Source organism: Mirounga angustirostris, unplaced genomic scaffold, assembly GCF_029215605.1.
Source record: "Mirounga angustirostris isolate CCGP_5_RB_7025 unplaced genomic scaffold, mMirAng1.0.hap1 SCAF_14, whole genome shotgun sequence".
Classification (NCBI taxonomy): domain Eukaryota; kingdom Metazoa; phylum Chordata; class Mammalia; order Carnivora; family Phocidae; genus Mirounga; species Mirounga angustirostris.
This window is the reverse complement of record NW_026991722.1, coordinates 34,183,288-34,195,946: the sequence shown is the minus strand read 5'-3', so window position 1 is coordinate 34,195,946 and position 12,659 is coordinate 34,183,288. Positions and strand designations below refer to the sequence as shown.

General features: G+C 34.2%; 1 long non-coding RNA gene across 1 annotated transcript in view; it reads right to left on the bottom strand.

The window, feature by feature from the left end:
- The window catches only part of LOC135362613 (uncharacterized), a 394,512-nt gene that overhangs the window by 379,060 nt on the left and 2,793 nt on the right, over nt 1-12,659 (bottom strand). The window contains exon 2 of the long non-coding RNA XR_010407499.1: nt 7,154-7,274. This is a non-coding gene — a long non-coding RNA (uncharacterized LOC135362613). The remainder of the gene's footprint in view (nt 1-7,153; nt 7,275-12,659) is intronic.

Sequence of the window (12,659 nt, the reverse complement as noted above, 5' to 3'; positions counted from 1 at the left end):
CTAGATTAAGTAGAAGGAAGTACCTAATAAAGATAAGAATTGAACAGAAACTAATGAAATTGAAATCAAACAATAGATGATATTAAAAAAACTGAATCAAAAGTTGAGTTTTTAAACAGATTACTAAGAATAAAGAGATCAAGAAAATACAAATGACTAATTTCAAAAATTTAAAAAGAAAATATCATAGCAGATCTATCTGAAACCAAACTGATAACAAAATATTATAAACAATTTTATGCCATAGATAATACAAATATACTCCCTGAAAAACACAACATTCCAAAAGTGACTCAGGTGGAAACAGAAAATTTGTCTGCATTAAATTTGTTATCAAATATTTCCCACAAAGAAAACTACTGGCACAAATGGGTTCACTGGTGAATTCTATCAAACAAGAAAAACAGATATCAATATTACATAAGCACTTTCACAAAAGAGATGGAGGAAAGTCTTCACTTATTTTGTGAGACCAGCATAATCCTCAGACAAAAGCTGAGAATATTACATGAAAGGAAATTAGAGACTATACTCCTCACGAACACAGATGTAAAAATTCTTAACAAAATATTAGCAATCTGAATCTAACAACAACAAACCATGGCCACAACATCTATCCCAGAAACTCAAGGTTTGTTTAATATTCAGAAAATCATCAATACAGCTCACAATAGTAACAGAATAAATGAGAAACTACTTCTATTACAACCCTGTCTCAAGGTCTGAGTGGGAACTGAAAATATGACAGAATTGAGGAGTAAGCACCATACACCAGAGTAGTCCACTTTGAGAGAGAAAGAGGCAGATCAGGTTTTTGGAGAGCTGGCCTGCCTGCATCTGGCCAACAGAAAGTCCTAAGGAGTGAAAAATACCTACTGCGAATATTTAAAGGCTGGAAAACCCTGAAAGACTTTTCTTACTGTAATATGCATGATATACAAGGTAGAATAAGTGTGCCGGTAGAAGAGTGGGGGTTTCCCCCTTTTACTGGCATTTTTTTACTACAGTGTAGCCTATATACCAGTTGCCAGTTGAGGAGTCCATACCAGTGGAGAAGTTTCCTCTGGTGAAGATTAAAATCAGAAGAGCATGAAATGCCTGATCTCTGAACTGGGTTTATTTCATAGACCCTGAAGAACTGAAACCACATCATCAAACATAAGCAGTTAAATAAGCAATACAAAATAGAAACAAATGAACAAACCATAAAACTGGATATAAAGTTACAGTGCTTTGGGTTTTGTGAAGACCCAGTTTACCTCATGGCTCATAACTCATTTGCAGCTGTTTACAAGGTTCTCATGATGAAGATCTCAGTGCTTCATTAATTGGCATAAACCTCTCCTGCTTCAGAAAATTCAATAGTCCTTCACAGCCTTTTTCCAAGCTCTAACTCCTAACATTCAATACCCTTTTGTAAAAAAAAAAAAAAAAAAAAAGTACCCTAAGCCCATGTTTCCACTGTATTTTAGATTACTTTCTTCATGGCTTACAAAATCAAATGCTTAAATGGAATAACCAGATAAAATAAGAGCAAATAGAGATAATTCTGCTTCTAGCCATAATAGAGTAACTGGTACCACACCAGCCCTCCTGCCATGAACAAACATAAAACTGGACATAATACGTGTCAATAGTTTTCAGCAATTGGATCACAGTTGGTAAAACTCTGTTATCCCTGAGGGGAGGGAAACTTACTAGGTAAGTCCCATGATCACTCCAGCTTTCTATGTGGTGTCAGTATCCTGACAGTGATACAGGGACCTGCAGGATGGGATCACTGAACTGTAAAAGCAAAGATGAGAGTTTAGGACTACAGCCGTGGCTAGACTTTAGGGGCCATGGCAAGAGAAAGAAGGGAGATGCATGGTGGAGGGCAGAAGTTTAAGTGGAGGCTCCCCCATAAATGTTTGACTGGGGGCTGGGCTACACCTCCATTGGGTTAAGACTACAGGAGATTAGCACTGAGTGTTATACACAACTAATGAATAATTGAACACTACCTCAGAAACTAATGATGTAATGTATGGTGATTAACGTAACATAATAAAATTTAAAAAACAAAACTAATGATATACTATATGTTGGCTAACTGAATTTAAATAACAAACAAACAAAAAGACTACATGAGAAATACCAGAGAGAAGCTGCTCTGGGTTTGACAGTGGGCACAGGTATCGGAAGTCAAGAAATGCTGTTAGACTTTGAATTCTGGCTTTTCCAGAGAAATATTTTAATATCCTAGGCATTCAGCTGCAAACTGAAAATCCACACCTTAGGAGTAAATTCCATACACTAAAGTAGAGCCTATTCTAGAACTGTCCTAACATAGCTTAAAACCAAACATTAATATGATCCACACAAAGGACTATTTGAAAGAAATGAGCCAGGAACTAAACTGCCTGATAGAAAAGAACAAACACTCGTTAGATAAAGGAAACAAAATCCAGAGGCTCCAAATTGTATAAGCCATGATATCCAGTGTAAAATGAAAAATTATGAAATATGCAAAGAAACAGAAACATGTGAACCAGAGTTGAGAAAAAAAGAAGAGCTGTCAATGGATAGCAATCCCAGGCAGTCAGCTGTCTCAAATGTTGTATTTTGTAGACCATGACAGTAAAGAGTTATTAGAATGATTATCTAGGACTTACAGGCAAATCTGGTCTTAATGAACAGACACACAGGAAATCTTAGAAGAGAAGTGAAAAGTATAAAAAGAACTATATGATAAAAGACAATACCTAACATGAAGAATTCAGTTTATGGTAGTTCTATTTTCAACTTTTTGAGGAACCTCCACACTGTTTTCCAGAGTGGCTGCACCAGATACAAAAGTAGGGATCCGAAAGGGTACGTGTACCCCGATGTTTATAGCAACAATGTCCACAATAGCTAAACTGTGGAAAGAGCCAAGATGTCCATCGACAGATGAATGGATAAAGAAAATGTGGTATATATACACAATGGAATATTATGCAGCCATCAAAAGGAATGAGATCTTGCCATTTGCAACAACGTGGATGGAACTGGAGGGTATTATGCTAAGCGAAATAAGTCAAACAGAGAAAGACATGTATCATATGACCTCACTGATATGAGGAATTCTTAATCTCAGGAAACAAACTGAGGGTTGCTGGAGTGGGGGGTGGGGTGGGATGGATGGGGTGACTGGGTGATAGACACTGGGGAGGGTATGTGCTCTGGTAAGCGCTGTGAATTGTGCAAGACTGTTGAATCCCAGATCTGTACCTCTGAAACAAATAATGCAATATATGTTAAGAGAAAAAAAAAGAAGAAGGTAGCAGGAGGGGAAGAATGAAGGGGGGGAAATCAGAGGAGTAGACGAACCATGAGAGACAATGGACTCTGAAAAACAAACTGAGGGTTCTAGAGGGGAGGGGGGTGGGAGGTTGGGTTAGCCTGGTGATGGGTATTGAGGAGGGCACGTTCTGCATGGAGCACTGGGTGTTATGCACAAACAATGAATCATGGAACACTACATCTAAAACTAATGATGTAATGTATGGGGATTAACATAACAATACAAAAATAAAAAAAAAGAATTCAGTTTATGGTATAATAGGTCAGAGATATCATAAGAATAGGACAGCAAACTTGAAGACAGATCAATAGAAATTATTCATTCTAAAGATGAATGAAAAATATTAAAGTCACTAGAGCTTCCCAAATGGGTGGTATAATACCAAACAATCTAACGTGTAACTGAAACCCCAAAAGGAAAAGGAGAATGGAACTGAAAAAAATACATTTAACAAAATTATAGCTGAATTTTTTTTTCTGAATTTGATGAAACATATTGACTTCTACATCCAAGAGCTGAAGAGAAACCCAAGCAGGATAAATGTAGAGAAAATAACACATAGGTCCTTCATGATCAAACTATTGGAAACCAATAATAAAGAAAAAATCTTGACAGCAGTATAGGGAAGAAAAGACTCATTACTCACAGGGGCATATAATATGAATTATGGTTCACTTTTTATCCAAAATATAAAGCCAGAATTAGATAAGATTATGTTTTTAAAGAGCTAAAAAAAAGAAAGATACTGTTCTCTTAGAATTCCTTACCCAGCAAAAAAATGGTCTTTAAAGGCAAGAGTGAAATAAATACATTTCAAGTAAACAAAAACTAAGGTATTTGTTGTTAGCAGACATGTACTACAGAAAAGGTAATAAATGTTCTTTAGGCTGAATAAAAATGATACCAAATGGAAGCTCTCACCTATCTATAGGAGAGAAAGAAGAGCACCAGAAATATGAGTTATGAAAAGAAATACAAATGCTTTTTATTTCATTTCTCACAATTTCCTAAAAATATATAGGGTAAGAATAATGACATTGTAAAGTGGTGTTTATAACTGATGTAGAAGTAAATAATATGACACCAAGAGCATAAAGAGCTACTTGTAAAGGGGGGCAGGTAAATGGAAAACCTACTGTAGTGAGATTATTACATTCATGAAAGGAGATGTTGCAAACGGCAGGTGGCAAGTGGAAAGTGCTAAGTATGAAGTGGTACAATATCGACTGTAAATAGCATTTATAAATTAATGATACATATTTGGGTCGACAAACTACTGCCCACAGTGCAAATCTGGCTTGCTACCTGTTTTAGTATGGTCCATAAGCATATGATATTTAAAAAATTTTTTAATGGTCAGAAAATAAACCAGCAAATAAATAAAAGGAATGTGCAACAGAGACCTTATGCAGCCTCCAGGAAAACTAAAATATTTACTACCCAGCCCTTTGAAGAAAAAGTTTGCCAACCTATGATCTAGAATTAAAAACCAGCTAAAAATTCAGCAGAAGAAAAAAACTGAATACTAACAGAAAATCACTTAACCATAAAGAATTTACCAAAAATTAATTAGCCAAAAAGAAATCAGTAAATGAGTAACAGATAATAACAACCACACACACACACACACACACAACCCAGAAGGGACATATTGACATAAATTCAAATATATTAATAAGCACATTAAATGTAACTATACTAAACATTCTAATGAAAAGGCAGAGACAGTTATACTGATAAAAATGCAAGACCCAATTACATGCTATCTATAAGAAACCTACTTTAAACGTAAAGATCCCAATGTATGTTAAAAGAGAAAAAATGAAAATAATGATCATAATAAAGTTAGCATAGCTAAATTAATATCAAAGTAAACTATGAAAAAGACTCTTGGTAGAGATTATAAGGGATATTTCATAATGATACATGGGACAATTCATCAGAAAGAACGAGCAATCACAATGTATATGTAACACACTGGGATTTGGATTTGGATGCAAAAATTTTATGGATACTAAGCAGACCAAAGAAGCCACACTTGTGGGTCCAATTCAGGCCACTAGTGACTTCTGAGGTCTAGTTACACTGACATCATTATTCTTTCACTTTAGTTTATAGATCTGAGTTGGTTTTCTTTTCTTTTGGAAAACAATCCCTTTTGGACTATCTGAAGGACCATTCTCATTTAGCTGGTACCAGTCAAAATTCTCAAGATTTATAAGGGAATAAGTGATTCAGTTATGTGGTTTCCCCCAACCCTGACTTTTTTGGTAGAATATTTTCAAATAATATAGAAAAGTGGAAAGAATAGTATAATGGACAGACATATCTCCCACTTAAATTATACAGTTATTAATACTTGGCCATATCTGTGTTTTTTCTCTCTCTTTATAAATAATGTTAAAGTACATTTCAGAAATCCTAACACTCTCCTAATAAATATTTCAGCATGCCTCTACAAAAACTAAAGACATTCTCCTAAAAAATCATAATATCACAATCACTTAATAAATTAATGATAATATCCTCATATAGTCTAATAGTTCATATTCAAATTTCCCCTTTCGTCCCCAGAATATCTTTTTTTTAATAGCTGTCTCTCTTTTTCTATTTGTCAAATCAGAACCAGTCAAGAGCTATCTGATCAACCAGATATTAAAAATAGATTACAATTTACATCTCTCTAAACCACTTAACATTACTGTTACACATGATATAATATAAAAGAGAATCAAGAGACTTGAAGCAAAGTGAAAGCAGGATGTGGGTAGATGCAAGGAGAGATGGGAGGTAAAACACTGACAATGACATGTAAGCCCCTATAGGAAGATGTACTACCAGAGTCCCAGCATCCACAATTGGAAATAATACAACCGCAAAACTGGGCTAAGAATAGGATCATTCACAAATACATATTCCATGAAAGTGGCACCAAGGTTACATGTGTAACTGTTTCTCACTTTATTGTCAAGCATCTGAATCTTTCTGAATGAGGACAGACATTTTTATAGCACGTTCTGTTTAGCATTGGACATCTGAAGTGGCACGTAATACAAAAAAGGAGACTTGTGGCTATAAATTGTGTTTTGCAAAGCAAAAGCTGCATAATAATGAATATCAAGGTTTTTTTTTTTTTCTTTCCTATTTTCATTTTTCTTCTTTGCTCAAGAAAAAAACAAATCATTCTGGGAATGCATTAGAAATCAATGACAAAGTAATAGAAAATGCTGACATGTGGAAATCCCTTCACAGCAAATGAATCTAATTTCTTGTGTTCTTAGCCAGTTTTAACCTTAGGCTAGGTCTGGACAGGAGAGCTTCCAAGAGCCCATTACACCTGCAAGAACCTTTAGGGTAGAGAACGTACATGGCTGTGAAAGAAGTTACCATAACAATTATTTTATTCAGTTTCCTCACTTGGAAATCTTGTCTCAGAGAGGTAAAATGGCAAGGTCACATCAGCACTTGGGGTAGAGTATAAGCTAAGAAATTGCTGACTTACTACAAAGTGCAGTTTTTGGATTCCATTCCTGAAGGCTAGAATTGGACTCCAGGATTGGAGAAAGGATTTGTTAAGGTAAGTTCAAACCTAGAGCCCTTTACATAAAGGAACCTGTCAAAAACAAACCAACAAGCCAAAAAACCCAGAGTACTAACTTACATTTCGAAACCAGAATCACAATGATGCTACCTTGGCACTGGTGAGTACAGAAACACAAAACAGATCAAAGAATTGGTTCTGGCCCTCTCTGTCACCTCAGAGACCCCAACACAAACATCTCTTAAAAGACAAGACCCCCTAGGAGACAAATAGAACTGTTAAAGTACCTTGAAGCAGACAAATGTCTTGATGAAGATGAAAAATATCCAGTCATATCTGATTGGGACTTCAGGACATTCCCCTATTGAATTCAAAGGAGTTGGGAATTGAGGCACAGATCTTCTTGACCTGGAAGAGACCAGAAAAGGTGTTAAGGGTATCTAACAGAAGGGCGCCTGGGTGGCTCAGTCGTTAAGCGTCTGCCTTCGGCTCAGGTCATGGTCCCAGGGTCCTGGGATCGAGCCCCGCATCAGGCTCCCTGCTCCGCGGGAAGCCTGCTTCTCCCTCTCCCCCTCCCTCTGCTTGTGTTCCCTCTCTCGCTGTGTCTCTCTCTGTCAAATAAATAAAATCTTTACAAAAAATTTTTTTAAAAAAGTATCTAACAGATTAGAAAACCAAATCTTTCAGTCTGATGAATGTTTTCAAACCATCTTAGGCACATGATACCCAGCCTTATTTATGCTGTTTTTGTTTTTATTAAACAAAACATATATTTCATATGGGCACATTGCCAGATGTATAGTGATTCATTTGTCCATCTTATTAGGCAATCATACTTTTCTGGATTATAATAAAGAACCTACATGTTAGTAAGTAAGAAGTATAATTCATTAAATACATACCAAAAATCATTTATTTACTAAAATCCATTAATTTTATACACAAGAAAGCCATTCAGACCCTAAAACTCTTTCACCTAAATTCCCATACCGAAATTCCTATTTCTTACTGCATCACAAATCAAAAACAACAAATTAAGATATAGGACAGTGCCTTAATATTGATAAAAAGTTACAAGTGAGAGAAGACAGCATTATACATTTGAGTAACTCTTGTGGGCATCACATTACTATAACATAATATAAATTTATGTTCTTTATTTAAAAATAATTTTTATGGAGGTAAAATTTTTCTTACACTGCCAGACACTGACTTCAAATGTAAACTTCCATGAGTTGTGATAATTGCATAAATCCATACAACCACCACCACAATCAAGATAGGGGAACATTTGATGGGCAACCTTTGCCTTGATTCCTATCACCTCAGATTAGTTCAGCCTGTTCATGAACTTCACATGAATAAAATCACATGTATTTATTCTGGTTCTTGTCCAGCTTCTTTCATTCAGCATAATTTGTTTGATGTTCATGCACGCTGTTGCAGGTATCAGCAGTTCACTCTTTTCAATGTTGAGTAATACTCCATTGTGTGAATATGCCAGGATATGTTTATTGCATCTCCTGTTTATAGGCATTTTAATTGTGTTTGGGTTTTGGCTATGATGAGTAAAGCCTCAAATCCATTCATAGGAAAGAAAGGTTGTTAATGAGCTAAGCGTCAATCTAAATAAATTAGAAAAAGAATGGCAACATAACCTAAATAAATTCAAGCAAACTAAGTGATAAAACTAATAGCAGTTATATGAAATAGAGACATCATAATAAAAAAAACTGAATTAGCAAAGAAAAAGTTGGAACTCTGCAAAGACATAATGGACAAATACCAAGAGGAAAAAAAAAGAAGGCATAAAAATAGATACCAGGGCTGAAAAAATCACCACAGATGCTGCTAACTATTAAACAAAGGAGATATGAAAAAAATGTCAACATTTTTAGAAATCCAGTTAAAATGGACAAATTTCTAGAAAAATAAACAGTATAGTGGAACAAAGAGTAGTTCTATGAATAGTCCTATGACCATTAAAACAACTGACTCAGTAATTAAAAACATTCTTCCAAAGAAAACTGTCTAGATGGCTTTACAAATAGTTTCTAACAAACATTTAAGAAAGAGTTTCAATCATACACATGTTCTTCAGAATACAGAAAAAGATGGAATACTTCCCGACCTATTATGTAAGTCTTACATGACCTTGATACCAAAATTAGACAGGGAGAATATAAAAGAAGAAAATTACAGGAAAATTACATGAATGAAAATTTATATGCAAAAATTTCAGGTGCACTTAGCAAACTGAATGTAAGAAGACAAAACTTGATATATATCATCACCAATGTGGGTTTAATAAGGAAGGTAAGTGTGGTTTAACATTAGATATGCAATTACCTATATTAACAGGTTATGGGAGAAAAATAAAACCACTACCTCAGTAGATGAAGAAAATGTTTTAATACAATTCAACATTTAGTCATGCTTTAAATATATAGGAAACTAGGAATAGAAGGGAAGAATGAGAATTAACATAGTCTCATAAAGGCTACCTAAAAAAACAGTCAACTCTGTAACTCCTGGTAAAATGTGGAAAGCTTTCCCCTGGAGCTTGAGGTTAAGAAAAATATGTCTACTTCTATCACTTTTGTGTCGAAAGAGACCCTCGCCAATACATACAGCAATGCATTATGGGTGGATGATAAATGGATGGATGATAGATAGATAGATTGATGGACAGACAGACAAATGTTATAAAATTGGATTTTTGGGGAAGAGAAAATTGTCATTATTCACAAATGATATTCACAGATGATATAATGTCACATGTAGAAAATCCAAAAGAATCTATGGATAAACTATTGGAATAAATACAATAATATGGTATGATTGCTGGATATAAACTCAAAATACAAAAGTCAACTTTATTTTTAAATACCAATGAAAATATTTAGAAAAATAAAATTAAATAACTATCTACCTATCTATACATATATATGTCATTTTTATAGATCAAAAATTCAATTACCTAGGAATAAGTCTAATGAAATATTTACAAGGTCATTAATACCTAAAAATGAGAGATATTAGCAAAAACCTAGATAAATGGAGAAATATGATATGATCAGAGATTGGAAGACTAATGCTATCCATGTGCTAATTTTATTCAAATTCAGTGCAATCTCCAAAGTTCTGACATCACTTTATTTTTGGCACATGAAAGACTGATTTTGAAATTGCATGAAAAATGTAAAGGGCCAAGACATGGTAGGAGAATAATGTGGCAACACTTGATGTATAGTAGCTAAGACAGTATGGTATTGTTGTATAGACAAATAATATAGCATGGTTTTGTAAAAACCCATGCACATATGAACTTTTGATTTTTGACAAAGTGACATGATAGAGCAAGAAGAAGAACAGCACTCTCAATAAATATTGCTAGGGATATTTATATATGAAAAAATAAAATTCAGAAACTCTATTTGTATTTCACATCAATAAAAATATCACTGCCTTGTAGATTACAGACCTAACCATGTAAACTAAGAAGCTTTTAGAAAACAACATAAGAAGTCTTTTAGAAAATAAGAGACCCTTATGACTTCAGGATGGAAAAATAGCTTAAAAAAAATAGCCAAATCACTAAACATATAAAAAAATTACTAAGAAATTTGACTACACGAAAGTTAAGAACTTTAGTTTACCAAAAGATACCTTTAAGAGAGTAAATGTTAAGCCATGTAAAAGTGAAAGAATATTTGTAATACAAATACCTTGCGAAAGGCTCATCCAAAATCTAGAAAGAATGTGTACAAATCAATAAAACAGAGATGGGAAGACGGATAGAAAAATGGACAAAAGACTTCAACAAACATTCAACAAAAGAAAAGATCTGAATGATCAATAAATATATGAAAGGCTGTTCCACTTCAATAATAACAATGGAAGTGCAATTTAAATCATGATGAGATACCACTGTTCACCATCCAGATTAGATAAAATGAAGAAATGTGAAAATACCAAAAGTTGACTGGAATATGTTACAATGGAAGGCTCATACATTATTAGTAAGAGTGAAAATTGCTATAACCTCTTTGGAAAACCATTTTTTAGTATCTAGCCTGCAAATCAGCAATTCCACCCACAGGTATACATAATAGAATAACAGATATGCATGCATATCAGGTACATAAACAAAAATGTTTATTAAGAACAGTGTTTTAATAGAACTTGGAAACAGTCAAAATGTTTACCAGTGGTATTATGTACAAATAAAATATGATATGTTCATATTGTGGAGCACTAAACAGCAATAAAAAGAATTAAGTACAATTATATACACAACAAGAAAAATTCAAAAATCATAATGTGGACTAAAAGAAATTAGGCACAAATAAATCCTTAATCTCTGAATACTTTTTTTTTAAAGATTTTATTTATTTATTTGAGAGAGAGAAAGTGAGAGAGCACAAGTGCAGGGGGAGGGGCAAAGGGAGAGGGAGTAACAGACTCCTCACTGATCAGGGAGCCCAATGTGGGGCTCGATCCCAGCCCTGGGATCACGACCTGAGCCTAAGGCCGATGCTTAACTGACTGAGCCACCCAGGTGCCCCATCTCTGAATACTTTTATAAAATACTAAAGAAACTGACCAACAATAACAGGTGTTTTTTTTAAATGCATAACTAAGTGGTCAAAATAAAACAATAACAGTAAGGAAGTGATTACCATACAAGTCAGAGTAGAAATTCCTTTCAGGAGTTTTCCTGGCATTGCTCTATGTCCTGAATGGCAGGGAAAGGGGCTTGTTAGAGAAGACTATATTTATGATATTTTATTGAACTATACATTTGTATTTTATGCATTCTATAAATGTGTTATTTCACAACAAAAAGGAATGACTAAAAATATAGGAAACATATAGTATGCTATAGTATGAGATATTCCCATTCAAATAATTAACTGAGAAAGGCTGCTGCCTTTTTCCAGAACCATTTATCTCATAGCATTATCTTCCTTAATGATAGGAGATAAATGAGGCTCCTCTTTGTTCCATTTTCAGATACACTATATATTCTTGTAGATATTGTGGAAAGAGAAAGGTTTTCATTATTTCTTGGCTTTTATTTGAAAGTTAAGTTGCACATAAAGTAGCCAAGAGACATTTGCAAACTGATCTCAAAAGGTAGGTCATGATTCAGACCCTTGCAGCCTTGATGGCGTGTCTTTAATTAACAAAGCAGAGGCTCTAATGGAGAGGCCTCCGAGTGCCACTGCAGTTAATGGTCTGTTAGCATTTCATTTTAAAGGCCTGGGGATAGAGGGCTTAACCCTGGAAAGGGGCCTTGGAAAACAAATTAGAAAACACCAAATGATTAGGCTCCTTAAAAATAGTTCCATGTAAACCAAAAAAACAAAAAACAAAAACAAGGCACGAAAAGCTAAAGGTCTTCATTTACTTGTTTTGCACTTAGAAGTATAGCATCTTCTCTAATATCATGTTTTCCCCTGTCTAATATGGCCAGTCCTTCTTAAATATAAAATCTCTAAAAAAAATCAGTTTTTGGTAATATGTAGTCATTTCAACACCTGATAATAACAAACCCTTCTATATGAATGATACTTAATTCCTTTTGAAGATTCTTATCTTTTTGATCAAATACCATTTTATTATATTTGTATTTCAACTTACCCTTCCTTTTCAATTTTAGAGAATTATTTTTGTGGGCACAAAAATATTAAAGGCCAGAAAGCTGTGATTCCAGTATGGAATAGCCAATAGCTAAGCCACTTTTTCCAACTGAGTGTAATCAATCATCCAAGAAGAAAGCCTCACCAA